Source organism: Acartia tonsa, unplaced genomic scaffold, assembly GCF_053477335.1.
Source record: "Acartia tonsa isolate MP-2025a unplaced genomic scaffold, ASM5347733v1 sca3, whole genome shotgun sequence".
Lineage (NCBI taxonomy): Eukaryota > Metazoa > Arthropoda > Copepoda > Calanoida > Acartiidae > Acartia > Acartia tonsa.
Window position 1 is genome coordinate 92,625 of NW_027649597.1, and position 19,876 is coordinate 112,500.

At 45.0% G+C, this 19,876-nt stretch overlaps 58 non-coding genes across 58 annotated transcripts in view; 28 read left to right on the forward strand and 30 right to left on the reverse strand.

The window, feature by feature from the left end:
* Positions 1–275: 275 nt before the first annotated feature.
* TRNAL-CAA (transfer RNA leucine (anticodon CAA)) lies at positions 276–399 on the forward strand. Its single transcript has 2 exons — positions 276–313; positions 355–399. It is a non-coding gene; the product is annotated as a tRNA-Leu (tRNA).
* Positions 400–512: 113 nt separating this feature from the next.
* On the forward strand, positions 513–584 carry TRNAC-GCA (transfer RNA cysteine (anticodon GCA)). Its single transcript has one exon. It is a non-coding gene; the product is annotated as a tRNA-Cys (tRNA).
* Positions 585–653: 69 nt separating this feature from the next.
* On the reverse strand, positions 654–725 carry TRNAP-UGG (transfer RNA proline (anticodon UGG)). The gene has a single exon. It is a non-coding gene; the product is annotated as a tRNA-Pro (tRNA).
* Positions 726–2,135: 1,410 nt separating this feature from the next.
* TRNAG-ACC (transfer RNA glycine (anticodon ACC)) lies at positions 2,136–2,206 on the reverse strand. The gene has a single exon. It is a non-coding gene; the product is annotated as a tRNA-Gly (tRNA).
* Positions 2,207–2,291: 85 nt separating this feature from the next.
* Positions 2,292–2,373, reverse strand: TRNAS-AGA (transfer RNA serine (anticodon AGA)). Its single transcript has one exon. It is a non-coding gene; the product is annotated as a tRNA-Ser (tRNA).
* A 92-nt stretch (positions 2,374–2,465) lies between these two features.
* TRNAK-CUU (transfer RNA lysine (anticodon CUU)) lies at positions 2,466–2,538 on the forward strand. The gene has a single exon. It is a non-coding gene; the product is annotated as a tRNA-Lys (tRNA).
* Positions 2,539–2,614: 76 nt separating this feature from the next.
* On the forward strand, positions 2,615–2,688 carry TRNAT-AGU (transfer RNA threonine (anticodon AGU)). Its single transcript has one exon. It is a non-coding gene; the product is annotated as a tRNA-Thr (tRNA).
* Positions 2,689–2,799: 111 nt separating this feature from the next.
* TRNAF-GAA (transfer RNA phenylalanine (anticodon GAA)) lies at positions 2,800–2,872 on the reverse strand. Its single transcript has one exon. It is a non-coding gene; the product is annotated as a tRNA-Phe (tRNA).
* A 106-nt stretch (positions 2,873–2,978) lies between these two features.
* On the reverse strand, positions 2,979–3,050 carry TRNAQ-CUG (transfer RNA glutamine (anticodon CUG)). The gene has a single exon. It is a non-coding gene; the product is annotated as a tRNA-Gln (tRNA).
* Positions 3,051–3,187: 137 nt separating this feature from the next.
* TRNAP-AGG (transfer RNA proline (anticodon AGG)) lies at positions 3,188–3,259 on the reverse strand. The gene has a single exon. It is a non-coding gene; the product is annotated as a tRNA-Pro (tRNA).
* Positions 3,260–3,368: 109 nt separating this feature from the next.
* TRNAV-CAC (transfer RNA valine (anticodon CAC)) lies at positions 3,369–3,441 on the reverse strand. Its single transcript has one exon. It is a non-coding gene; the product is annotated as a tRNA-Val (tRNA).
* An 84-nt stretch (positions 3,442–3,525) lies between these two features.
* TRNAR-ACG (transfer RNA arginine (anticodon ACG)) lies at positions 3,526–3,598 on the forward strand. Its single transcript has one exon. It is a non-coding gene; the product is annotated as a tRNA-Arg (tRNA).
* Positions 3,599–3,749: 151 nt separating this feature from the next.
* Positions 3,750–3,823, reverse strand: TRNAN-GUU (transfer RNA asparagine (anticodon GUU)). Its single transcript has one exon. It is a non-coding gene; the product is annotated as a tRNA-Asn (tRNA).
* A 128-nt stretch (positions 3,824–3,951) lies between these two features.
* TRNAE-CUC (transfer RNA glutamic acid (anticodon CUC)) lies at positions 3,952–4,023 on the forward strand. Its single transcript has one exon. It is a non-coding gene; the product is annotated as a tRNA-Glu (tRNA).
* A 100-nt stretch (positions 4,024–4,123) lies between these two features.
* On the reverse strand, positions 4,124–4,205 carry TRNAS-GCU (transfer RNA serine (anticodon GCU)). Its single transcript has one exon. It is a non-coding gene; the product is annotated as a tRNA-Ser (tRNA).
* Positions 4,206–4,302: 97 nt separating this feature from the next.
* TRNAE-UUC (transfer RNA glutamic acid (anticodon UUC)) lies at positions 4,303–4,374 on the reverse strand. Its single transcript has one exon. It is a non-coding gene; the product is annotated as a tRNA-Glu (tRNA).
* Positions 4,375–4,377: 3 nt separating this feature from the next.
* Positions 4,378–4,450, reverse strand: TRNAV-AAC (transfer RNA valine (anticodon AAC)). Its single transcript has one exon. It is a non-coding gene; the product is annotated as a tRNA-Val (tRNA).
* A 104-nt stretch (positions 4,451–4,554) lies between these two features.
* On the forward strand, positions 4,555–4,626 carry TRNAH-GUG (transfer RNA histidin (anticodon GUG)). Its single transcript has one exon. It is a non-coding gene; the product is annotated as a tRNA-His (tRNA).
* Positions 4,627–4,712: 86 nt separating this feature from the next.
* Positions 4,713–4,784, forward strand: TRNAG-UCC (transfer RNA glycine (anticodon UCC)). The gene has a single exon. It is a non-coding gene; the product is annotated as a tRNA-Gly (tRNA).
* A 211-nt stretch (positions 4,785–4,995) lies between these two features.
* Positions 4,996–5,114, reverse strand: LOC145310524 (5S ribosomal RNA). The gene has a single exon (XR_013876577.1). It is a non-coding gene; the product is annotated as a 5S ribosomal RNA (ribosomal RNA).
* Positions 5,115–5,222: 108 nt separating this feature from the next.
* On the forward strand, positions 5,223–5,304 carry TRNAL-AAG (transfer RNA leucine (anticodon AAG)). Its single transcript has one exon. It is a non-coding gene; the product is annotated as a tRNA-Leu (tRNA).
* Positions 5,305–5,465: 161 nt separating this feature from the next.
* On the reverse strand, positions 5,466–5,538 carry TRNAA-AGC (transfer RNA alanine (anticodon AGC)). The gene has a single exon. It is a non-coding gene; the product is annotated as a tRNA-Ala (tRNA).
* A 112-nt stretch (positions 5,539–5,650) lies between these two features.
* TRNAY-GUA (transfer RNA tyrosine (anticodon GUA)) lies at positions 5,651–5,743 on the forward strand. Its single transcript has 2 exons — positions 5,651–5,687; positions 5,708–5,743. It is a non-coding gene; the product is annotated as a tRNA-Tyr (tRNA).
* A 345-nt stretch (positions 5,744–6,088) lies between these two features.
* TRNAK-UUU (transfer RNA lysine (anticodon UUU)) lies at positions 6,089–6,161 on the forward strand. The gene has a single exon. It is a non-coding gene; the product is annotated as a tRNA-Lys (tRNA).
* A 57-nt stretch (positions 6,162–6,218) lies between these two features.
* TRNAI-AAU (transfer RNA isoleucine (anticodon AAU)) lies at positions 6,219–6,292 on the reverse strand. The gene has a single exon. It is a non-coding gene; the product is annotated as a tRNA-Ile (tRNA).
* An 89-nt stretch (positions 6,293–6,381) lies between these two features.
* Positions 6,382–6,465, forward strand: TRNAL-CAG (transfer RNA leucine (anticodon CAG)). Its single transcript has one exon. It is a non-coding gene; the product is annotated as a tRNA-Leu (tRNA).
* A 351-nt stretch (positions 6,466–6,816) lies between these two features.
* TRNAL-CAA (transfer RNA leucine (anticodon CAA)) lies at positions 6,817–6,940 on the forward strand. The gene is made up of 2 exons: positions 6,817–6,854; positions 6,896–6,940. It is a non-coding gene; the product is annotated as a tRNA-Leu (tRNA).
* Positions 6,941–7,053: 113 nt separating this feature from the next.
* TRNAC-GCA (transfer RNA cysteine (anticodon GCA)) lies at positions 7,054–7,125 on the forward strand. Its single transcript has one exon. It is a non-coding gene; the product is annotated as a tRNA-Cys (tRNA).
* Positions 7,126–7,194: 69 nt separating this feature from the next.
* TRNAP-UGG (transfer RNA proline (anticodon UGG)) lies at positions 7,195–7,266 on the reverse strand. The gene has a single exon. It is a non-coding gene; the product is annotated as a tRNA-Pro (tRNA).
* Positions 7,267–8,833: 1,567 nt separating this feature from the next.
* On the reverse strand, positions 8,834–8,915 carry TRNAS-AGA (transfer RNA serine (anticodon AGA)). The gene has a single exon. It is a non-coding gene; the product is annotated as a tRNA-Ser (tRNA).
* A 92-nt stretch (positions 8,916–9,007) lies between these two features.
* Positions 9,008–9,080, forward strand: TRNAK-CUU (transfer RNA lysine (anticodon CUU)). The gene has a single exon. It is a non-coding gene; the product is annotated as a tRNA-Lys (tRNA).
* Positions 9,081–9,156: 76 nt separating this feature from the next.
* Positions 9,157–9,230, forward strand: TRNAT-AGU (transfer RNA threonine (anticodon AGU)). The gene has a single exon. It is a non-coding gene; the product is annotated as a tRNA-Thr (tRNA).
* Positions 9,231–9,341: 111 nt separating this feature from the next.
* Positions 9,342–9,414, reverse strand: TRNAF-GAA (transfer RNA phenylalanine (anticodon GAA)). The gene has a single exon. It is a non-coding gene; the product is annotated as a tRNA-Phe (tRNA).
* Positions 9,415–9,520: 106 nt separating this feature from the next.
* On the reverse strand, positions 9,521–9,592 carry TRNAQ-CUG (transfer RNA glutamine (anticodon CUG)). Its single transcript has one exon. It is a non-coding gene; the product is annotated as a tRNA-Gln (tRNA).
* A 137-nt stretch (positions 9,593–9,729) lies between these two features.
* TRNAP-AGG (transfer RNA proline (anticodon AGG)) lies at positions 9,730–9,801 on the reverse strand. Its single transcript has one exon. It is a non-coding gene; the product is annotated as a tRNA-Pro (tRNA).
* A 109-nt stretch (positions 9,802–9,910) lies between these two features.
* On the reverse strand, positions 9,911–9,983 carry TRNAV-CAC (transfer RNA valine (anticodon CAC)). The gene has a single exon. It is a non-coding gene; the product is annotated as a tRNA-Val (tRNA).
* An 84-nt stretch (positions 9,984–10,067) lies between these two features.
* Positions 10,068–10,140, forward strand: TRNAR-ACG (transfer RNA arginine (anticodon ACG)). Its single transcript has one exon. It is a non-coding gene; the product is annotated as a tRNA-Arg (tRNA).
* Positions 10,141–10,291: 151 nt separating this feature from the next.
* TRNAN-GUU (transfer RNA asparagine (anticodon GUU)) lies at positions 10,292–10,365 on the reverse strand. Its single transcript has one exon. It is a non-coding gene; the product is annotated as a tRNA-Asn (tRNA).
* A 128-nt stretch (positions 10,366–10,493) lies between these two features.
* On the forward strand, positions 10,494–10,565 carry TRNAE-CUC (transfer RNA glutamic acid (anticodon CUC)). The gene has a single exon. It is a non-coding gene; the product is annotated as a tRNA-Glu (tRNA).
* Positions 10,566–10,665: 100 nt separating this feature from the next.
* TRNAS-GCU (transfer RNA serine (anticodon GCU)) lies at positions 10,666–10,747 on the reverse strand. The gene has a single exon. It is a non-coding gene; the product is annotated as a tRNA-Ser (tRNA).
* Positions 10,748–10,844: 97 nt separating this feature from the next.
* Positions 10,845–10,916, reverse strand: TRNAE-UUC (transfer RNA glutamic acid (anticodon UUC)). Its single transcript has one exon. It is a non-coding gene; the product is annotated as a tRNA-Glu (tRNA).
* Positions 10,917–10,919: 3 nt separating this feature from the next.
* On the reverse strand, positions 10,920–10,992 carry TRNAV-AAC (transfer RNA valine (anticodon AAC)). The gene has a single exon. It is a non-coding gene; the product is annotated as a tRNA-Val (tRNA).
* A 104-nt stretch (positions 10,993–11,096) lies between these two features.
* On the forward strand, positions 11,097–11,168 carry TRNAH-GUG (transfer RNA histidin (anticodon GUG)). Its single transcript has one exon. It is a non-coding gene; the product is annotated as a tRNA-His (tRNA).
* An 86-nt stretch (positions 11,169–11,254) lies between these two features.
* On the forward strand, positions 11,255–11,326 carry TRNAG-UCC (transfer RNA glycine (anticodon UCC)). Its single transcript has one exon. It is a non-coding gene; the product is annotated as a tRNA-Gly (tRNA).
* Positions 11,327–11,537: 211 nt separating this feature from the next.
* On the reverse strand, positions 11,538–11,656 carry LOC145310525 (5S ribosomal RNA). The gene has a single exon (XR_013876578.1). It is a non-coding gene; the product is annotated as a 5S ribosomal RNA (ribosomal RNA).
* Positions 11,657–11,764: 108 nt separating this feature from the next.
* On the forward strand, positions 11,765–11,846 carry TRNAL-AAG (transfer RNA leucine (anticodon AAG)). The gene has a single exon. It is a non-coding gene; the product is annotated as a tRNA-Leu (tRNA).
* Positions 11,847–12,192: 346 nt separating this feature from the next.
* Positions 12,193–12,285, forward strand: TRNAY-GUA (transfer RNA tyrosine (anticodon GUA)). The gene is made up of 2 exons: positions 12,193–12,229; positions 12,250–12,285. It is a non-coding gene; the product is annotated as a tRNA-Tyr (tRNA).
* A 345-nt stretch (positions 12,286–12,630) lies between these two features.
* On the forward strand, positions 12,631–12,703 carry TRNAK-UUU (transfer RNA lysine (anticodon UUU)). Its single transcript has one exon. It is a non-coding gene; the product is annotated as a tRNA-Lys (tRNA).
* A 57-nt stretch (positions 12,704–12,760) lies between these two features.
* TRNAI-AAU (transfer RNA isoleucine (anticodon AAU)) lies at positions 12,761–12,834 on the reverse strand. The gene has a single exon. It is a non-coding gene; the product is annotated as a tRNA-Ile (tRNA).
* Positions 12,835–12,923: 89 nt separating this feature from the next.
* On the forward strand, positions 12,924–13,007 carry TRNAL-CAG (transfer RNA leucine (anticodon CAG)). Its single transcript has one exon. It is a non-coding gene; the product is annotated as a tRNA-Leu (tRNA).
* Positions 13,008–13,358: 351 nt separating this feature from the next.
* TRNAL-CAA (transfer RNA leucine (anticodon CAA)) lies at positions 13,359–13,482 on the forward strand. The gene is made up of 2 exons: positions 13,359–13,396; positions 13,438–13,482. It is a non-coding gene; the product is annotated as a tRNA-Leu (tRNA).
* A 113-nt stretch (positions 13,483–13,595) lies between these two features.
* On the forward strand, positions 13,596–13,667 carry TRNAC-GCA (transfer RNA cysteine (anticodon GCA)). Its single transcript has one exon. It is a non-coding gene; the product is annotated as a tRNA-Cys (tRNA).
* A 69-nt stretch (positions 13,668–13,736) lies between these two features.
* Positions 13,737–13,808, reverse strand: TRNAP-UGG (transfer RNA proline (anticodon UGG)). The gene has a single exon. It is a non-coding gene; the product is annotated as a tRNA-Pro (tRNA).
* A 1,566-nt stretch (positions 13,809–15,374) lies between these two features.
* TRNAS-AGA (transfer RNA serine (anticodon AGA)) lies at positions 15,375–15,456 on the reverse strand. The gene has a single exon. It is a non-coding gene; the product is annotated as a tRNA-Ser (tRNA).
* Positions 15,457–15,548: 92 nt separating this feature from the next.
* On the forward strand, positions 15,549–15,621 carry TRNAK-CUU (transfer RNA lysine (anticodon CUU)). Its single transcript has one exon. It is a non-coding gene; the product is annotated as a tRNA-Lys (tRNA).
* Positions 15,622–15,697: 76 nt separating this feature from the next.
* On the forward strand, positions 15,698–15,771 carry TRNAT-AGU (transfer RNA threonine (anticodon AGU)). The gene has a single exon. It is a non-coding gene; the product is annotated as a tRNA-Thr (tRNA).
* A 111-nt stretch (positions 15,772–15,882) lies between these two features.
* On the reverse strand, positions 15,883–15,955 carry TRNAF-GAA (transfer RNA phenylalanine (anticodon GAA)). The gene has a single exon. It is a non-coding gene; the product is annotated as a tRNA-Phe (tRNA).
* A 3,912-nt stretch (positions 15,956–19,867) lies between these two features.
* Positions 19,868–19,876, reverse strand: part of TRNAP-AGG (transfer RNA proline (anticodon AGG)) — a 72-nt gene continuing 63 nt past the window's right edge. Inside the window, exon 1 of the tRNA in view lies at positions 19,868–19,876. This exon is cut by the window's right edge and continues 63 nt beyond it. This is a non-coding gene — a tRNA (tRNA-Pro).

The following is a 19,876-nucleotide window of genomic DNA, read 5'->3' on the forward strand; positions in this document are numbered from 1 at the left end:
CTCAACCAGACAAGGATAGCAGAGTGGCGCAGTGGAAGCGTGCTGGGCCCATAACCCAGAGGTCCGTAGATCGAAACTACGCTCTGCTAAAACCCAATTCTTTTCTTCTGTTCTGTTCTCTTTTCTTTATTTCAGACGTCAACAGGGACCACAAATGTGTCCCCGCACCCCAACACGACCCATTAGCGCAGAGGATAGCGCGTTGGACTTCTAATCCAAAGGTTCTGGGTTCGATCCCCAAATGGGTTGCAAACTGTTTTGCCAGCCAGTAAGATGTCAGGATGGCCGAGTGGTCTAAGGCGCCAGACTCAAGGCATAATCCTTGCTCTGCAATACGGAGTAGGCTCTGGAGAATTCTGGTCCTCGATGAGGGCATGGGTTCGAATCCCATTTCTGACAAACAACTTTTGGCATTAATTTTCTGCAACTGCCACCCTCCCACTCAAGGAAGTATCGCCATCAAAACGCAGAGCTAAGATTGACCACAATTGTTTGCTTGTTTCACCGCACACGGGGATATAGCTCAGTGGTAGAGCATCCGGCTGCAGTCCGGCAGGTCCTTGGTTCAACTCCGAGTGTCCCCTTAGGTGAAACTTTTTTTGGTTTAGCACATTGCAACCTTGCATCCAGAAAAAAAAAAAAAGAAAAATCAAGGGCCAAACCGGGATTTGAACCCGGGACCTCCTGCACCCAAAGCAGGAATCATACCCCTAGACCATTTGGCCGCCCGGTTAGGTTAAGTCAACAGTGATTTAATACACTTGATGTAACTTTGACTGCTTTAATAAAGTCTGGCATTGAAACCAACATGATTCAGATGTTTCTCTGGATGTTGCACAGTTTTCTAATTCATATCAGACCTTTCTGTCCATATAAATAACACATAAAACCAACCGCTGGTTCATAGTTGGTAAAAATGATTAACTGAACCTAAAATTTTGGGGAGGAATAAAGATATTCAAGATTTAATTTTTTGTTTTCAAAATAAAGATACTAAGAAAGAGAGGTAATGTCTGATTGAGCCAATAAATGAATCGCATCGGAGCATACATGAAATCTCATTAGTTGAATTAAACTGAAGGTTTCTAGTTTTTTTCATGAGAGTTAATTTGAGCTGTTCTTTCAACTATTACTCGAATCAAGTCCATCTCATGAAGTGCTGCCTTCATATTGTTGTTTCACATCTATGTTTTATCTGTGCATTAATAATAAATATGCTTCATCTATTGCAATCGTTGTAAAATAATAAAAATCTCTTTATGAATTTAAGTTAATAAAATCATATTTTTTTCTTGGGTTTCAATAAAACAAAAAATAATATCTCGGACTTCTAAAGTCTTTTTATATGTTTCCTCACTGTTTGGCCACTACTTGGTCACAAATGCTCAAAACACAAACCTTTTTCGACCTAAGATACTCAATTGGTTCCTTCTACAAGTCCAATCCATCAGTTTTGGGATGTCTTTATATTTCAAGATAAATTTATGAAAAAGGGAAATTTGGGTGTTGCCTATTGTATGCACAGATACCATTAAATCAACAGAAAAAAATACTTATTTGTACTTTTCTCTCATCTTTAAAGTTTGATTCTGTTAAATAACTATTCTTGAAGGAGAGCTGCTGACCTCCAGTGTACATGGCTTAGTCAAATGCATATTAAACATAAAAATTTTCCCAAAAAGCACATAAAAAAAGTCTCTCAATGGGTTAGAAAAATAGAATAATTTTGAAACTTAGATTTAAGTTAAACAAATTATTTTTCTAGTACATTACATTAAAATACTTTGTTTGGGGCAAATTTTTACCTTTAACGTGTATTTGACTTAACCATGAACACTGGAGGTCAGCAGCTGTCCTCTTGAGCGATAGAATGCATAAATCCCTTAGACAATAGTTAATTCAACAGAATTCAAACTTTGAAAATGGGAAAAAAGTATAGGTTTTTTCAGTGCAATTTATTTTGGATCTTGTTAACGCGATTGCTGCGCATTTCCTGGCATTATTCTGGCAAGGATTGGTACTCGAAAACTAAATATTTTCCATCTTTGAGTACGCCAGTGACAAGCGGATTTCATTTGAATGTTGTTTGTTGGAACTCTTGCTATTCTGGTTCAGGTTCTTGCAAAATGAATTGCTGCAACGTCCGGGAATCGAACCCGGGCCGCCCGCGTGGTAGGCGAGCATTCTACCACTGAACCAACGTTGCTGGCACATAGGGAAAGGACAATTTGTGGCTCTTTGTAACCCCCCAAACAGCCCATGACCTATGGAGAGAAGGGCAAAATGTTATCCGCAGTCGGTAGGATTCGAACCTACGCTCCCAGAGGGAATCTGATTTCTAGTCAGACGCCTTAACCACTCGGCCACGACTGCAATCCATTGATGGGGGCACATTTGGCGGCATTCTCATACAGTAGAATAACTTGGATTAGCTTAGCTTGCCACTTCACACAGGTTTGCAAGCAGCCCGGCTAGCTCAGTCGGTAGAGCATGAGACTCTTAATCTCAGGGTCGTGGGTTCGAGCCCCACGTTGGGCGACCATTCCTTTTGGTGTGTTTCCCACTTAGCTGCAACGAGTATGAGGTGCACACTCATGGACCCACCAGCAGAAAGGGCGCCATGGCTTAGTTGGTTAAAGCGCCTGTCTAGTAAACAGGAGATCCCGAGTTCGAATCTCGGTGGTGCCTCAACTTTTTTTGACCAACCCAACTGTCAAAAGAAGGCCTCTGAAAGATTTCACTGCTCACATTTTGCCCAAGATACAGGAAAAATGAAGCGAAACAAACAGTTCAACAAAATGCCGCGACCCGGGATCGAACCGGGGACCTTTAGATCTTCAGTCTAACGCTCTCCCAACTGAGCTATCACGGCCTGTGCTATGTTCTTGGCGACCCAAGCAGAAACGCAGCAGCATAGCATTTCAAAAAGAAAAAGTGGCCTGACAGACGAAAACAAACGAACAAACAGAAAAAGAGACAGGTCCTACCGAGATTTGAACTCGGATCGCTGGATTCAGAGTCCAGAGTGCTAACCATTACACCATAGGACCTTCACATCTAGCGATGTCAAGATGCACGTACAGTTTTCCAATCGTTTTCCCATTGAAAAGAAAAAGGTAAAACAACTGGAACATATTTGCAGAAACCCTGAAATTAGGGCCAAACATGACCAATCCAAAAAGCAAGTGGGCTCGTCCGGGATTTGAACCCGGGACCTCTCGCACCCTAAGCGAGAATCATACCCCTAGACCAACGAGCCAGCTGTTGAGTGGTAACAGTGCGTGTGGGTATTTATTTGACATGCCTGCGGAAGGAGACTCACCTTTGAACGAGGACCTTCAAGAAAGAAGAAGAAAAAACAGACTGTTTGGTTCCTGCCGGGATCGAACCGGCGACCTTGTCCGTGTGAAGGACACGTGATAACCACTACACTAAGGAACCTTGCTGGTAGAGAGGCAAATTCTTTGTTTGAAATATTGAGTTGTAGCAAATGTGGTATGGATCTGTCCCAACGGTGTACTACAGGGTCTCGTGGCGCAACGGATAACGCGTCTGACTACGGATCAGAAGATTGCAGGTTCGAATCCTGCCGAGATCGGATTTTTATCTTTGAACAGACTAAATGTGTATGACTGAGACACATGGCATGACATTGCATACACAGATACATGGACAATATGTTTGTTTAGCTGCCAATACTTATGTTTTGTTCACGTTGATTGCTACGCTCAACAAGAAAAAGGTGTCTGCGCCCCCGGGTGGGCTCGAACCACCAACCTTTCGGTTAACAGCCGAACGCGCTAGCCGATTGCGCCACGGAGGCAAGTTGATGATGCTGGTATCGAAATAATTGAGAAATATGCCAACATGGTTAAATAATTGTACAATTGAGAAAGCCAGTTTGGAAAATGCTTTGTTTAAGTTTGCACTGCTAAACACATCATACATCCTTCCGTTATGGTCTAGTGGTTAGGATAGCTGGCTCTCACCCAGCAGGCCCGGGTTCGATTCCCGGTAACGGAAAACTTTTTTCCCCCCTCTTGTGCGCTTGTCCAAGTGTAGTTGAGTTGGTATAGCATCGAATTTCTCGAGAGAAGAAAAGGCAATAATTGAACAAAACTTCCGACGAGGATGGGATTCGAACCCACGCGGGCAGAGCCCATTGGATTAGCAGTCCAACGCCTTAACCACTCGGCCACCTCGTCAACTAGGAGGAGTCAGGCCGAAACTTGGGAAGCCCTTGATGTTTGCATGAAAGAATGAGATCCTGGTGGTTCAGCAGTTTTTAGAGAAGAAAAAGATTTCCCACGCCGGGAGTTGAACCCGGGCCTCCTGGGTGAAAGCCAGATATCCTAGCCGTTAGACCACGTGGGATCATGTTTCCGTCCGGGATCGAACCGGAGACCTTCTGCGTGTTAGGCAGATGTGATAACCGCTACACCACGGAAACTCTGTGGTATAGTGCCAACTAAGGTGGGATGTTATGAAATCACGGAAAAGGCTGGCCTTTGTGGTATGTACACTAGAACATTTGTGCCTTTGTCACTGTCTCTAGCCGTGATCGTCTAGTGGTTAGGACCCTGCGTTGTGGCCGCAGTAACCCAGGTTCGAATCCTGGTCACGGCAGTGACAATTTTTTCCTTTCCCTGTCACATCGTGACTTTGAATTTGGAACTGGCGGATGGTATTGTGGGAGCCCATGTCATGAAGAAGCGTCAGTGGTATAGTGGTGAGCATAGCTGCCTTCCAAGCAGTTGACCCGGGTTCGATTCCCGGCTGACGCAGAGCTGAATTTTTAAGCCATGGTATGTGCCGTAATTGGCCAATACTGCTTCCAAATTGTGCAACAGAGATCACCAAGCCTCCGTAGCGCAGTAGGCAGCGCGTCAGTCTCATAATCTGAAGGCCGTGAGTTCGAGCCTCACCGGGGGCAGACTTCATTTTGATCTTAATATGTCTAATGCGTGTAGTGATGGAAAGGAAAACGAAAGTTTAGGCCTACGACACCAAGTATTCCCAGGCGGTCACCCATCCAAGTACTAACTTGGCCCAATGTTGCTTAACTTCAGTGATCGGACGAGAACTGGTGCTTTCAACATGGTATGGCCGTAGACATTGATGATGGGCAATGCAACGGTATGAGTCAATCCTTTTCTGCTGCGATGGCGTAGGGATTAAGCACAAGGTACTACAAGACAAGCAGTCGGCTTCAGGGCATTAGGGGTAGCGTGGCCGAGCGGTCTAAGGCGCTGGTTTAAGGCACCAGTCCTTTCGAGGGCGTGGGTTCGAATCCCACCGCTGCCAAAGCTTTTTCCTCACTTTAGAATTATTGTTGGCTGAAGTGGCTGTTATTCGGTTTGTTTTTGTTTTGATTGTATCTCCGTCCCCTAGGCAGACTGGGGTCAATCATTTGTTTGTCTCCATACATGATGAACAGGTTTCATGAGCTATGGCAAAATGTTGCTTGGAGATGCGGGGTATCGATCCCCGTACCTCTCGCATGCTAAGCGAGCGCTCTACCATCTGAGCTACATCCCCTTCTTGCTGTTGATGTCCGAAAGCAAGTATTTGAATCTTCTGTCTCGGGAAATCAAAAGGTCGCACAGCAACTGTGGTTAAATTGACAAAGCAATTCCTCACCCGACAGCTACCTTCGATAGCTCAGTTGGTAGAGCGGTGGACTGTAGTTGTTACTCTGCGAGCAGATATCCATAGGTCGCTGGTTCAAATCCGGCTCGAAGGAACTAACCTTTTTCGTCCTTTTTTTCATATTTTCCATCGGAACACGAACACGGTGTTAGCTTTGAACACCAATGCTCAACGACATCGGTGTCAGCATCGAGTGTAACCGACATTAGAAAGCCAGGACATGATGTTGCTTAATTTTTTTCATTTTCCCTGGCGTCTATCCATTCCTCGATAGTCTAGTGGTGAGGATCTCCGCCTGTCACGTGGAAGGCCCGGGTTCGATTCCCGGTCGGGGAGAATGCAACTTTTTGACAGGACAGCTTGAGAGACATGCATTTCATCGCTCCAGCTTTATGATAGAAGGCAATTTGGTTACATAATTTACCTCCAATACCATTGAGCCCGGGTAGCTCAGTCGGTAGAGCGTTAGGCTTTTAACCTAACGGTCCAGGGTTCGAGCCCCTGCTCGGGCGCTACCCTTTTGCACAGACGTGCACTTAAATCACTTTGTCAGCAAATTAAAAGGAGTATGGCCCGTAGGGGGATCGAACCCGTGACCTTCGCGTTATTAGCACGACGCTCTAACCAACTGAGCTAACGGGCCTACACACGGTTGTTGGACTAAAAACTTTGCATTGATATAGTGTATTTGCATAGCTTGTTGCTTGTGGCTGCCTACACCGTGAGTCAACAGTCAGTTTGGCCGAGTGGTCTAAGGCGCTGCGTTCAGGTCGCAGTCCACTTCTGTGGGCGTGAGTTCGAATCTCACAGCTGACAAACTCCTTTTTCCTGTCCATTGTGTGTGCGTGCTGCTCTATTTTGGCAGCAAACCAAATATACATAAAATGTTTGACTCAACCAGACAAGGATAGCAGAGTGGCGCAGTGGAAGCGTGCTGGGCCCATAACCCAGAGGTCCGTAGATCGAAACTACGCTCTGCTAAAACCCAATTCTTTTCTTCTGTTCTGTTCTCTTTTCTTTATTTCAGACGTCAACAGGGACCACAAATGTGTCCCCGCACCCCAACACGACCCATTAGCGCAGAGGATAGCGCATTGGACTTCTAATCCAAAGGTCCTGGGTTCGATCCCCAGATGGGTTGCAAACTGTTTTGCCAGCCAGTAAGATGTCAGGATGGCCGAGTGGTCTAAGGCGCCAGACTCAAGGCATAATCCTTGCTCTGCAATACGGAGTAGGCTCTGGAGAATTCTGGTCCTCGATGAGGGCATGGGTTCGAATCCCATTTCTGACAAACAACTTTTGGCATTAATTTTCTGCAACTGCCACCCTCCCACTCAAGGAAGTATCGCCATCAAAACGCAGAGCTAAGATTGACCACAATTGTTTGCTTGTTTCACCGCACACGGGGATATAGCTCAGTGGTAGAGCATCCGGCTGCAGTCCGGCAGGTCCTTGGTTCAACTCCGAGTGTCCCCTTAGGTGAAACTTTTTTTGGTTTAGCACATTGCAACCTTGCATCCAGAAAAAAAAAGAAAGAAAAATCAAGGGCCAAACCGGGATTTGAACCCGGGACCTCCTGCACCCAAAGCAGGAATCATACCCCTAGACCATTTGGCCGCCCGGTTAGGTTAAGTCAACAGTGATTTAATACACTTGATGTAACTTTGACTGCTTTAATAAAGTCTGGCATTGAAACCAACATGATTCAGATGTTTCTCTGGATGTTGCACAGTTTTCTAATTCATATCAGACCTTTCTGTCCATATAAATAACACATAAAACCAACCGCTGGTTCATAGTTGGTAAAAATGATTAACTGAACCTAAAATTTTGGGGAGGAATAAAGATATTCAAGATTTAATTTTTTGTTTTCAAAATAAAGATACTAAGAAAGAGAGGTAATGTCTGATTGAGCCAATAAATGAATCGCATCGGAGCATACATGAAATCTCATTAGTTGAATTAAACTGAAGGTTTCTAGTTTTTTTCATGAGAGTTAATTTGAGCTGTTCTTTCAACTATTACTCGAATCAAGTCCATCTCATGAAGTGCTGCCTTCATATTGTTGTTTCACATCTATGTTTTATCTGTGCATTAATAATAAATATGCTTCATCTATTGCAATCGTTGTAAAATAATAAAAATCTCTTTATGAATTTAAGTTAATAAAATCATATTTTTTTCTTGGGTTTCAATAAAACAAAAAAATAATATCTCGGACTTCTAAAGTCTTTTTATATGTTTCCTCACTGTTTGGCCACTACTTGGTCACAAATGCTCAAAACACAAACCTTTTTCGACCTAAGATACTCAATTGGTTCCTTCTACAAGTCCAATCCATCAGTTTTGGGATGTCTTTATATTTCAAGATAAATTTATGAAAAAGGGAAATTTGGGTGTTGCCTATTGTATGCACAGATACCATTAAATCAACAGAAAAAAATACTTATTTGTACTTTTCTCTCATCTTTAAAGTTTGATTCTGTTAAATAACTATTCTTGAAGGAGAGCTGCTGACCTCCAGTGTACATGGCTTAGTCAAATGCATATTAAACATAAAAATTTTCCCAAAAAGCACATAAAAAAAGTCTCTCAATGGGTTAGAAAAATAGAATAATTTTGAAACTTAGATTTAAGTTAAACAAATTATTTTTCTAGTACATTACATTAAAATACTTTGTTTGGGGCAAATTTTTACCTTTAACGTGTATTTGACTTAACCATGAACACTGGAGGTCAGCAGCTGTCCTCTTGAGCGATAGAATGCATAAATCCCTTAGACAATAGTTAATTCAACAGAATTCAAACTTTGAAAATGGGAAAAAAGTATAGGTTTTTTCAGTGCAATTTATTTTGGATCTTGTTAACGCGATTGCTGCGCATTTCCTGGCATTATTCTGGCAAGGATTGGTACTCGAAAACTAAATATTTTCCATCTTTGAGTACGCCAGTGACAAGCGGATTTCATTTGAATGTTGTTTGTTGGAACTCTTGCTATTCTGGTTCAGGTTCTTGCAAAATGAATTGCTGCAACGTCCGGGAATCGAACCTGGGCCGCCCGCGTGGCAGGCGAGCATTCTACCACTGAACCAACGTTGCTGGCACATAGGGAAAGGACAATTTGTGGCTCTTTGTAACCCCCCAAACAGCCCATGACCTATGGAGAGAAGGGCAAAATGTTATCCGCAGTCGGTAGGATTCGAACCTACGCTCCCAGAGGGAATCTGATTTCTAGTCAGACGCCTTAACCACTCGGCCACGACTGCAATCCATTGATGGGGGCACATTTGGCGGCATTCTCATACAGTAGAATAACTTGGATTAGCTTAGCTTGCCACTTCACACAGGTTTGCAAGCAGCCCGGCTAGCTCAGTCGGTAGAGCATGAGACTCTTAATCTCAGGGTCGTGGGTTCGAGCCCCACGTTGGGCGACCATTCCTTTTGGTGTGTTTCCCACTTAGCTGCAACGAGTATGAGGTGCACACTCATGGACCCACCAGCAGAAAGGGCGCCATGGCTTAGTTGGTTAAAGCGCCTGTCTAGTAAACAGGAGATCCCGAGTTCGAATCTCGGTGGTGCCTCAACTTTTTTTGACCAACCCAACTGTCAAAAGAAGGCCTCTGAAAGATTTCACTGCTCACATTTTGCCCAAGATACAGGAAAAATGAAGCGAAACAAACAGTTCAACAAAATGCCGCGACCCGGGATCGAACCGGGGACCTTTAGATCTTCAGTCTAACGCTCTCCCAACTGAGCTATCACGGCCTGTGCTATGTTCTTGGCGACCCAAGCGGAAACGCAGCAGCATAGCATTTCAAAAAGAAAAAGTGGCCTGACAGACGAAAACAAACGAACAAACAGAAAAAGAGACAGGTCCTACCGAGATTTGAACTCGGATCGCTGGATTCAGAGTCCAGAGTGCTAACCATTACACCATAGGACCTTCACATCTAGCGATGTCAAGATGCACGTACAGTTTTCCAATCGTTTTCCCATTGAAAAGAAAAAGGTAAAACAACTGGAACATATTTGCAGAAACCCTGAAATTAGGGCCAAACATGACCAATCCAAAAAGCAAGTGGGCTCGTCCGGGATTTGAACCCGGGACCTCTCGCACCCTAAGCGAGAATCATACCCCTAGACCAACGAGCCAGCTGTTGAGTGGTAACAGTGCGTGTGGGTATTTATTTGACATGCCTGCGGAAGGAGACTCACCTTTGAACGAGGACCTTCAAGAAAGAAGAAGAAAAAACAGACTGTTTGGTTCCTGCCGGGATCGAACCGGCGACCTTGTCCGTGTGAAGGACACGTGATAACCACTACACTAAGGAACCTTGCTGGTAGAGAGGCAAATTCTTTGTTTGAAATATTGAGTTGTAGCAAATGTGGTATGGATCTGTCCCAACAGTGTACTACAGGGTCTCGTGGCGCAACGGATAACGCGTCTGACTACGGATCAGAAGATTGCAGGTTCGAATCCTGCCGAGATCGGATTTTTATCTTTGAACAGACTAAATGTGTATGACTGAGACACATGGCATGACATTGCATACACAGATACATGGACAATATGTTTGTTTAGCTGCCAATACTTATGTTTTGTTCACGTTGATTGCTACGCTCAACAAGAAAAAGGTGTCTGCGCCCCCGGGTGGGCTCGAACCACCAACCTTTCGGTTAACAGCCGAACGCGCTAGCCGATTGCGCCACGGAGGCAAGTTGATGATGCTGGTATCGAAATAATTGAGAAATATGCCAACATGGTTAAATAATTGTACAATTGAGAAAGCCAGTTTGGAAAATGCTTTGTTTAAGTTTGCACTGCTAAACACATCATACATCCTTCCGTTATGGTCTAGTGGTTAGGATAGCTGGCTCTCACCCAGCAGGCCCGGGTTCGATTCCCGGTAACGGAAAACTTTTTTCCCCCCTCTTGTGCGCTTGTCCAAGTGTAGTTGAGTTGGTATAGCATCGAATTTCTCGAGAGAAGAAAAGGCAATAATTGAACAAAACTTCCGACGAGGATGGGATTCGAACCCACGCGGGCAGAGCCCATTGGATTAGCAGTCCAACGCCTTAACCACTCGGCCACCTCGTCAACTAGGAGGAGTCAGGCCGAAACTTGGGAAGCCCTTGATGTTTGCATGAAAGAATGAGATCCTGGTGGTTCAGCAGTTTTTAGAGAAGAAAAAGATTTCCCACGCCGGGAGTTGAACCCGGGCCTCCTGGGTGAAAGCCAGATATCCTAGCCGTTAGACCACGTGGGATCATGTTTCTGTCCGGGATCGAACCGGAGACCTTCTGCGTGTTAGGCAGATGTGATAACCGCTACACCACGGAAACTCTGTGGTATAGTGCCAACTAAGGTGGGATGTTATGAAATCACGGAAAAGGCTGGCCTTTGTGGTATGTACACTAGAACATTTGTGCCTTTGTCACTGTCTCTAGCCGTGATCGTCTAGTGGTTAGGACCCTGCGTTGTGGCCGCAGTAACCCAGGTTCGAATCCTGGTCACGGCAGTGACAATTTTTTCCTTTCCCTGTCACATCGTGACTTTGAATTTGGAACTGGCGGATGGTATTGTGGGAGCCCATGTCATGAAGAAGCGTCAGTGGTATAGTGGTGAGCATAGCTGCCTTCCAAGCAGTTGACCCGGGTTCGATTCCCGGCTGACGCAGAGCTGAATTTTTAAGCCATGGTATGTGCCGTAATTGGCCAATACTGCTTCCAAATTGTGCAACAGAGATCACCAAGCCTCCGTAGCGCAGTAGGCAGCGCGTCAGTCTCATAATCTGAAGGCCGTGAGTTCGAGCCTCACCGGGGGCAGACTTCATTTTGATCTTAATATGTCTAATGCGTGTAGTGATGGAAAGGAAAACGAAAGTTTAGGCCTACGACACCAAGTATTCCCAGGCGGTCACCCATCCAAGTACTAACTTGGCCCAATGTTGCTTAACTTCAGTGATCGGACGAGAACTGGTGCTTTCAACATGGTATGGCCGTAGACATTGATGATGGGCAATGCAACGGAATGAGTCAATCCTTTTCTGCTGCGATGGCGTAGGGATTAAGCACAAGGTACTACAAGACAAGCAGTCGGCTTCAGGGCATTAGGGGTAGCGTGGCCGAGCGGTCTAAGGCGCTGGTTTAAGGCACCAGTCCTTTCGAGGGCGTGGGTTCGAATCCCACCGCTGCCAAAGCTTTTTCCTCACTTTAGAATTATTGTTGGCTGAAGTGGCTGTTATTCGGTTTGTTTTTGTTTTGATTGTATCTCCGTCCCCTAGGCAGACTGGGGTCAATCATTTGTTTGTCTCCATACATGATGAACAGGTTTCATGAGCTATGGCAAAATGTTGCTTGGAGATGCGGGGTATCGATCCCCGTACCTCTCGCATGCTAAGCGAGCGCTCTACCATCTGAGCTACATCCCCTTCTTGCTGTTGATGTCCGAAAGCAAGTATTTGAATCTTCTGTCTCGGGAAATCAAAAGGTCGCACAGCAACTGTGGTTAAATTGACAAAGCAATTCCTCACCCAACAGCTACCTTCGATAGCTCAGTTGGTAGAGCGGTGGACTGTAGTTGTTACTCTGCGAGCAGATATCCATAGGTCGCTGGTTCAAATCCGGCTCGAAGGAACTAACCTTTTTCGTCCTTTTTTTCATATTTTCCATCGGAACACGAACACGGTGTTAGCTTTGAACACCAATGCTCAACGACATCGGTGTCAGCATCGAGTGTAACCGACATTAGAAAGCCAGGACATGATGTTGCTTAATTTTTTTCATTTTCCCTGGCGTCTATCCATTCCTCGATAGTCTAGTGGTGAGGATCTCCGCCTGTCACGTGGAAGGCCCGGGTTCGATTCCCGGTCGGGGAGAATGCAACTTTTTGACAGGACAGCTTGAGAGACATGCATTTCATCGCTCCAGCTTTATGATAGAAGGCAATTTGGTTACATAATTTACCTCCAATACCATTGAGCCCGGGTAGCTCAGTCGGTAGAGCGTTAGGCTTTTAACCTAACGGTCCAGGGTTCGAGCCCCTGCTCGGGCGCTACCCTTTTGCACAGACGTGCACTTAAATCACTTTGTCAGCAAATTAAAAGGAGTATGGCCCGTAGGGGGATCGAACCCGTGACCTTCGCGTTATTAGCACGACGCTCTAACCAACTGAGCTAACGGGCCTACACACGGTTGTTGGACTAAAAACTTTGCATTGATATAGTGTATTTGCATAGCTTGTTGCTTGTGGCTGCCTACATCGTGAGTCAACAGTCAGTTTGGCCGAGTGGTCTAAGGCGCTGCGTTCAGGTCGCAGTCCACTTCTGTGGGCGTGAGTTCGAATCTCACAGCTGACAAACTCCTTTTTCCTGTCCATTGTGTGTGCGTGCTGCTCTATTTTGGCAGCAAACCAAATATACATAAAATGTTTGACTCAACCAGACAAGGATAGCAGAGTGGCGCAGTGGAAGCGTGCTGGGCCCATAACCCAGAGGTCCGTAGATCGAAACTACGCTCTGCTAAAACCCAATTCTTTTCTTCTGTTCTGTTCTCTTTTCTTTATTTCAGACGTCAACAGGGACCACAAATGTGTCCCCGCACCCCAACACGACCCATTAGCGCAGAGGATAGCGCGTTGGACTTCTAATCCAAAGGTCCTGGGTTCGATCCCCAGATGGGTTGCAAACTGTTTTGCCAGCCAGTAAGATGTCAGGATGGCCGAGTGGTCTAAGGCGCCAGACTCAAGGCATAATCCTTGCTCTGCAATACGGAGTAGGCTCTGGAGAATTCTGGTCCTCGATGAGGGCATGGGTTCGAATCCCATTTCTGACAAACAACTTTTGGCATTAATTTTCTGCAACTGCCACCCTCCCACTCAAGGAAGTATCGCCATCAAAACGCAGAGCTAAGATTGACCACAATTGTTTGCTTGTTTCACCGCACACGGGGATATAGCTCAGTGGTAGAGCATCCGGCTGCAGTCCGGCAGGTCCTTGGTTCAACTCCGAGTGTCCCCTTAGGTGAAACTTTTTTTGGTTTAGCACATTGCAACCTTGCATCCAGAAAAAAAAAGAAAGAAAAATCAAGGGCCAAACCGGGATTTGAACCCGGGACCTCCTGCACCCAAAGCAGGAATCATACCCCTAGACCATTTGGCCGCCCGGTTAGGTTAAGTCAACAGTGATTTAATACACTTGATGTAACTTTGACTGCTTTAATAAAGTCTGGCATTGAAACCAACATGATTCAGATGTTTCTCTGGATGTTGCACAGTTTTCTAATTCATATCAGACCTTTCTGTCCATATAAATAACACATAAAACCAACCGCTGGTTCATAGTTGGTAAAAATGATTAACTGAACCTAAAATTTTGGGGAGGAATAAAGATATTCAAGATTTAATTTTTTGTTTTCAAAATAAAGATACTAAGAAAGAGAGGTAATGTCTGATTGAGCCAATAAATGAATCGCATCGGAGCATACATGAAATCTCATTAGTTGAATTAAACTGAAGGTTTCTAGTTTTTTTCATGAGAGTTAATTTGAGCTGTTCTTTCAACTATTACTCGAATCAAGTCCATCTCATGAAGTGCTGCCTTCATATTGTTGTTTCACATCTATGTTTTATCTGTGCATTAATAATAAATATGCTTCATCTATTGCAATCGTTGTAAAATAATAAAAATCTCTTTATGAATTTAAGTTAATAAAATCATATTTTTTTCTTGGGTTTCAATAAAACAAAAAAATAATATCTCGGACTTCTAAAGTCTTTTTATATGTTTCCTCACTGTTTGGCCACTACTTGGTCACAAATGCTCAAAACACAAACCTTTTTCGACCTAAGATACTCAATTGGTTCCTTCTACAAGTCCAATCCATCAGTTTTGGGATGTCTTTATATTTCAAGATAAATTTATGAAAAAGGGAAATTTGGGTGTTGCCTATTGTATGCACAGATACCATTAAATCAACAGAAAAAAATACTTATTTGTACTTTTCTCTCATCTTTAAAGTTTGATTCTGTTAAATAACTATTCTTGAAGGAGAGCTGCTGACCTCCAGTGTACATGGCTTAGTCAAATGCATATTAAACATAAAAATTTTCCCAAAAAGCACATATAAAAAGTCTCTCAATGGGTTAGAAAAATAGAATAATTTTGAAACTTAGATTTAAGTTAAACAAATTATTTTTCTAGTACATTACATTAAAATACTTTGTTTGGGGCAAATTTTTACCTTTAACGTGTATTTGACTTAACCATGAACACTGGAGGTCAGCAGCTGTCCTCTTGAGCGATAGAATGCATAAATCCCTTAGACAATAGTTAATTCAACAGAATTCAAACTTGAAAATGGGAAAAAAGTATAGGTTTTTTCAGTGCAATTTATTTTGGATCTTGTTAACGCGATTGCTGCGCATTTCCTGGCATTATTCTGGCAAGGATTGGTACTCGAAAACTAAATATTTTCCATCTTTGAGTACGCCAGTGACAAGCGGATTTCATTTGAATGTTGTTTGTTGGAACTCTTGCTATTCTGGTTCAGGTTCTTGCAAAATGAATTGCTGCAACGTCCAGGAATCGAACCCGGGCCGCCCGCGTGGCAGGCGAGCATTCTACCACTGAACCAACGTTGCTGGCACATAGGGAAAGGACAATTTGTGGCTCTTTGTAACCCCCCAAACAGCCCATGACCTATGGAGAGAAGGGCAAAATGTTATCCGCAGTCGGTAGGATTCGAACCTACGCTCCCAGAGGGAATCTGATTTCTAGTCAGACGCCTTAACCACTCGGCCACGACTGCAATCCATTGATGGGGGCACATTTGGCGGCATTCTCATACAGTAGAATAACTTGGATTAGCTTAGCTTGCCACTTCACACAGGTTTGCAAGCAGCCCGGCTAGCTCAGTCGGTAGAGCATGAGACTCTTAATCTCAGGGTCGTGGGTTCGAGCCCCACGTTGGGCGACCATTCCTTTTGGTGTGTTTCCCACTTAGCTGCAACGAGTATGAGGTGCACACTCATGGACCCACCAGCAGAAAGGGCGCCATGGCTTAGTTGGTTAAAGCGCCTGTCTAGTAAACAGGAGATCCCGAGTTCGAATCTCGGTGGTGCCTCAACTTTTTTTGACCAACCCAACTGTCAAAAGAAGGCCTCTGAAAGATTTCACTGCTCACATTTTGCCCAAGATACAGGAAAAATGAAGCGAAACAAACAGTTCAACAAAATGCCGCGACCCGGGATCGAACCGGGGACCTTTAGATCTTCAGTCTAACGCTCTCCCAACTGAGCTATCACGGCCTGTGCTATGTTCTTGGCGACCCAAGCGGAAACGCAGCAGCATAGCATTTCAAAAAGAAAAAGTGGCCTGACAGACGAAAACAAACGAACAAACAGAAAAAGAGACAGGTCCTACCGAGATTTGAACTCGGATCGCTGGATTCAGAGTCCAGAGTGCTAACCATTACACCATAGGAGGTTGTTACAGCAGAGGGTTTTGTGGGACATCCCCGTCCCCAACCACAACCATTCGAGGAGACCAACAACTCGAGCAACATCTGCTACACCAAAGCTCCAGAAGGAGCAGATGAATCACTTCAGCCAGGAGTTCTTCAATCTTTTTAATTTACTCGACAAGGAAGTATGCTAGTCGGAAGCTACTTCTGCTATTGCTTATCATCGCCGGCATCGAGCAGAACCCTGGACCTTGGACATGCCCACCTTGTACCAAGAACATCACAAGAGCTCACTATTCAGTTCAATGTACCTGCTGTTTATCCTGGCTTCACCTTAAATGTTCCCAACTTAAATCATTAAGAGCAAGGAAGGCTCTTAAGCAGTGGAAAGGCCCTTGCTGCACCCCCCTCCCACCTCCACCTCCTTCTTCCACACCCTCACCACCATCCTCACCATCAACTACACCCCCCACACATCATCAACAACAACCCACCAGCAGTGAACAAGAACTGAATATATGCCAAGTCAACATCAACGGCATCAAGAGCAAGAATACAGAACTGATGCACCTCATGACAACAGAGAACATCCATGTTGCCATGGTGCAAGAGACCAAGCTGACAGATAAATCTAAAGACATCAAAACACCAGGTTATACTCTTATCAGGGAGGACAGACGGAAAGACAAGGGAGGCGGCCTTGCCTTCCTTGTGAAGGAAAACATCCCTTTCCACAGCAACACCATCCCCAACAGCATCAAGAACAACGATGATGTTGAATTCCAGAGTATCTCCATCATAGGGAAAAAGGACAACATCACCTTAAACAACATCTACATCCCTCCTGTCTCTAGCTGTCAGCATGGCTCCAATCTTCCACTCCAGGATATCCTCTCCCACACCTCTGGCAACAGCCTCACCATCACAGGCGGGGACTTCAATGCCCACCATGCCAACTGGTACTCCAAGGGGGAAGAAGATGCCCGGGGACGCAAATTGGCTGATGAAATCAACGACTCTGACATGGGTATTCTTAACGAAGACCAGGACACCAGAGTCACCAGCCAAAACAACAGCTCCCCTGACATCACACTGGCAACATCATCCATCCTGCCATACACATCCTGGAGAGTGACATCCAGTCTTAACTCAGACCATCTACCAATCATAATCAAGCTTAGAGCAGACATCTCCACCAACTCAAAGTCTGACGACAAAGTTTACATTAACTTTGCCAAAGCTGATTGGACTGGATTCACCAAGTTTACTGAGACTAAGTTTTCCAGACTCCCCAACCCCACGTCATCTATAAAGGGGGAGAAAGCGTTCACTAAGATCATCAACAGGGCGGCCAGAAAGTTTATTCCCAAAGGTCGCATTGTTGATGTACAACACAACATCCCTTCCAGCACCGCAAACAAAATCAAGGAACGTGACGAGCTCCGTGTGCGCCAGCCAAATAGTGATCGCTTTCACCAGCTCAACAGGGAAATCCAACAAGAGATCAATGAACACCGGAAAACACAATGGCGAGACCACCTTGATAATTGTGAAGCAGGATCTCAAAAGCTCTGGAAAACCATTAAAGGCATCAGCCAGCCGCAGAAAACACCTACCAACACAGCTATTAAGTTCAATGGTAGGATAGTCTCAGCAAACGGGAAGATTGTAAACCTTCTCAATCGGCAGTACACCCCTGCAGCCTCTAAACTACCATCCAAAAAATTTCGCCGGACCATCAGGCAAATCAAGAAATTAAAGGCTGACAAAGTGTACAAATACACCCCTCAACAAGTCAAAGAGGCCATTAAAGCCTCTAAGAGCTCCAAGGCCATTGGACCTGACGGAATCTCTCCTGTCATGCTCAAACACCTTGGGGACAAGGGTGTAGAATATCTTGCCCAACTCTTTAACACCACCATCAACACTTCCATCATACCATCCATCTGGAAGACAGGCAAGATCATCCCGCTACTCAAGCCGGGTAAACCGATTGATGAAGGCAAATCCTATCGGCCAATCTCCCTCCTGTCTCCAGCTGCAAAGATCTTAGAAAAGCTCATCCTTCCTGAGCTCTCAGCAGCTGTAGACCTGCAAGATCATCAACATGGCTTCAGAAAGCACAGATCAACAGTGACAGCTTTACAGGAAGTAAACCATCACATTGCCAGCAACCTGAACAGACGGAAACCCTGTCACCGGACCATCCTGGTTGCAATCGACCTGTCCCGTGCCTTCGACACTGTTGATCATGAGTTGCTCCTGAATGATATCTTGCACCTCGAGCTGTCTGGCACCCTGATCAGATTCCTCTGCAGTTATCTACGCGGCAGACAACAATATACTGTCTTCCGTAACTGTAGAAGTAAATTCAGGGCTGTCAGACAAGGAGTACCTCAAGGAGGTGTACTTTCTCCCCTCCTTTTCAATCTTTACATGAGCACCCTGCCTACACCACCAGGCAACATCAAGCTCATTTCCTATGCAGACGACTGCCAGGTACTCAACTCGGGGCCCCTCATTGACCCAACCTGCCATGAAATAAACCCCTACCTGGACCAACTTGCCACCTGGTTCAAGGGCCGCAGTCTTGAAATCTCCCCGGAGAAATCAACGGCCACAGTCTTCACCACTTTCAGCAATGAAATGAGTGTCACCCTCCCTATCACCATCCAAGGGAAAGACGTGCCGACTGTCAAGCACCCAACCATCCTTGGAGTCACCTTCGACCCGATGCACAACTTCGGGCAGCACGCCATCAAAACCAAGAAGAAGGTACAGCAGCGCACTAACGTGCTAAAATGCTTGGCAGGGACTGACTGGGGTAAGTCAAAGGAGATTATTGTAAATACTTACAAGGCCATAGGTAGATCAGTTCTGAACTACGGATCACCGGTCTGGACGCCATCTCTGAGTAAGACGAACTGGGATGAGCTGCAAAGAGCGCAGAACAGTGCTCTGAGAGTAGCAACTGGTTGTATTAAAATGTCACAGGTCAGTCATCTTCACCAGGAAACCAACATCCTCCCTGTGAAAGAACACAATGACATGCTAACGAACCAGTTCCTTCTCTCCATGCACCGCCCAGTTCACCCTAATCACCACCTTCTACATGAACCAATCATGCCTAGAGACAAGAGAAAGACCATCATCAACAATGTACCTCTTGTCAAACCCTATCTCAGAGATGGTGAACCGGTTGAACGCAACTACAAGAAACGGCTAAAGAAGATTCATGACGACGCTCACAGAGACTGTAGAAATAAATATCCCGCAAACAAAGTTTTAAACTCTCGACCCCCTGTAATTAATGTCCAGGAAGAAAAAGGCCTTACACGTATGACGCGGTGCACACTTGCCCAACTAAGATCAGGATATAGTTCTTTTCTACGGTCTACAACAAGCAGATTTGACACAGCACAGAGCATACGATGCCCAGATTGTAAATTAAATGACCACACAACTGAGCATCTTTTTAACTGTACAGCTAAGAACACCACACTCACCCCCTCTGACCTCTGGACGCAGCCCAAAAAGTGCGCAGAATTCCTTGGCATATGAAGTGACAACATCTGACCTCCAGATGGCTAACAACAACAACAACATTACACCATAGGACCTTCACATCTAGCGATGTCAAGATGCACGTACAGTTTTCCAATCGTTTTCCCATTGAAAAGAAAAAGGTAAAACAACTGGAACATATTTGCAGAAACCCTGAAATTAGGGCCAAACATGACCAATCCAAAAAGCAAGTGGGCTCGTC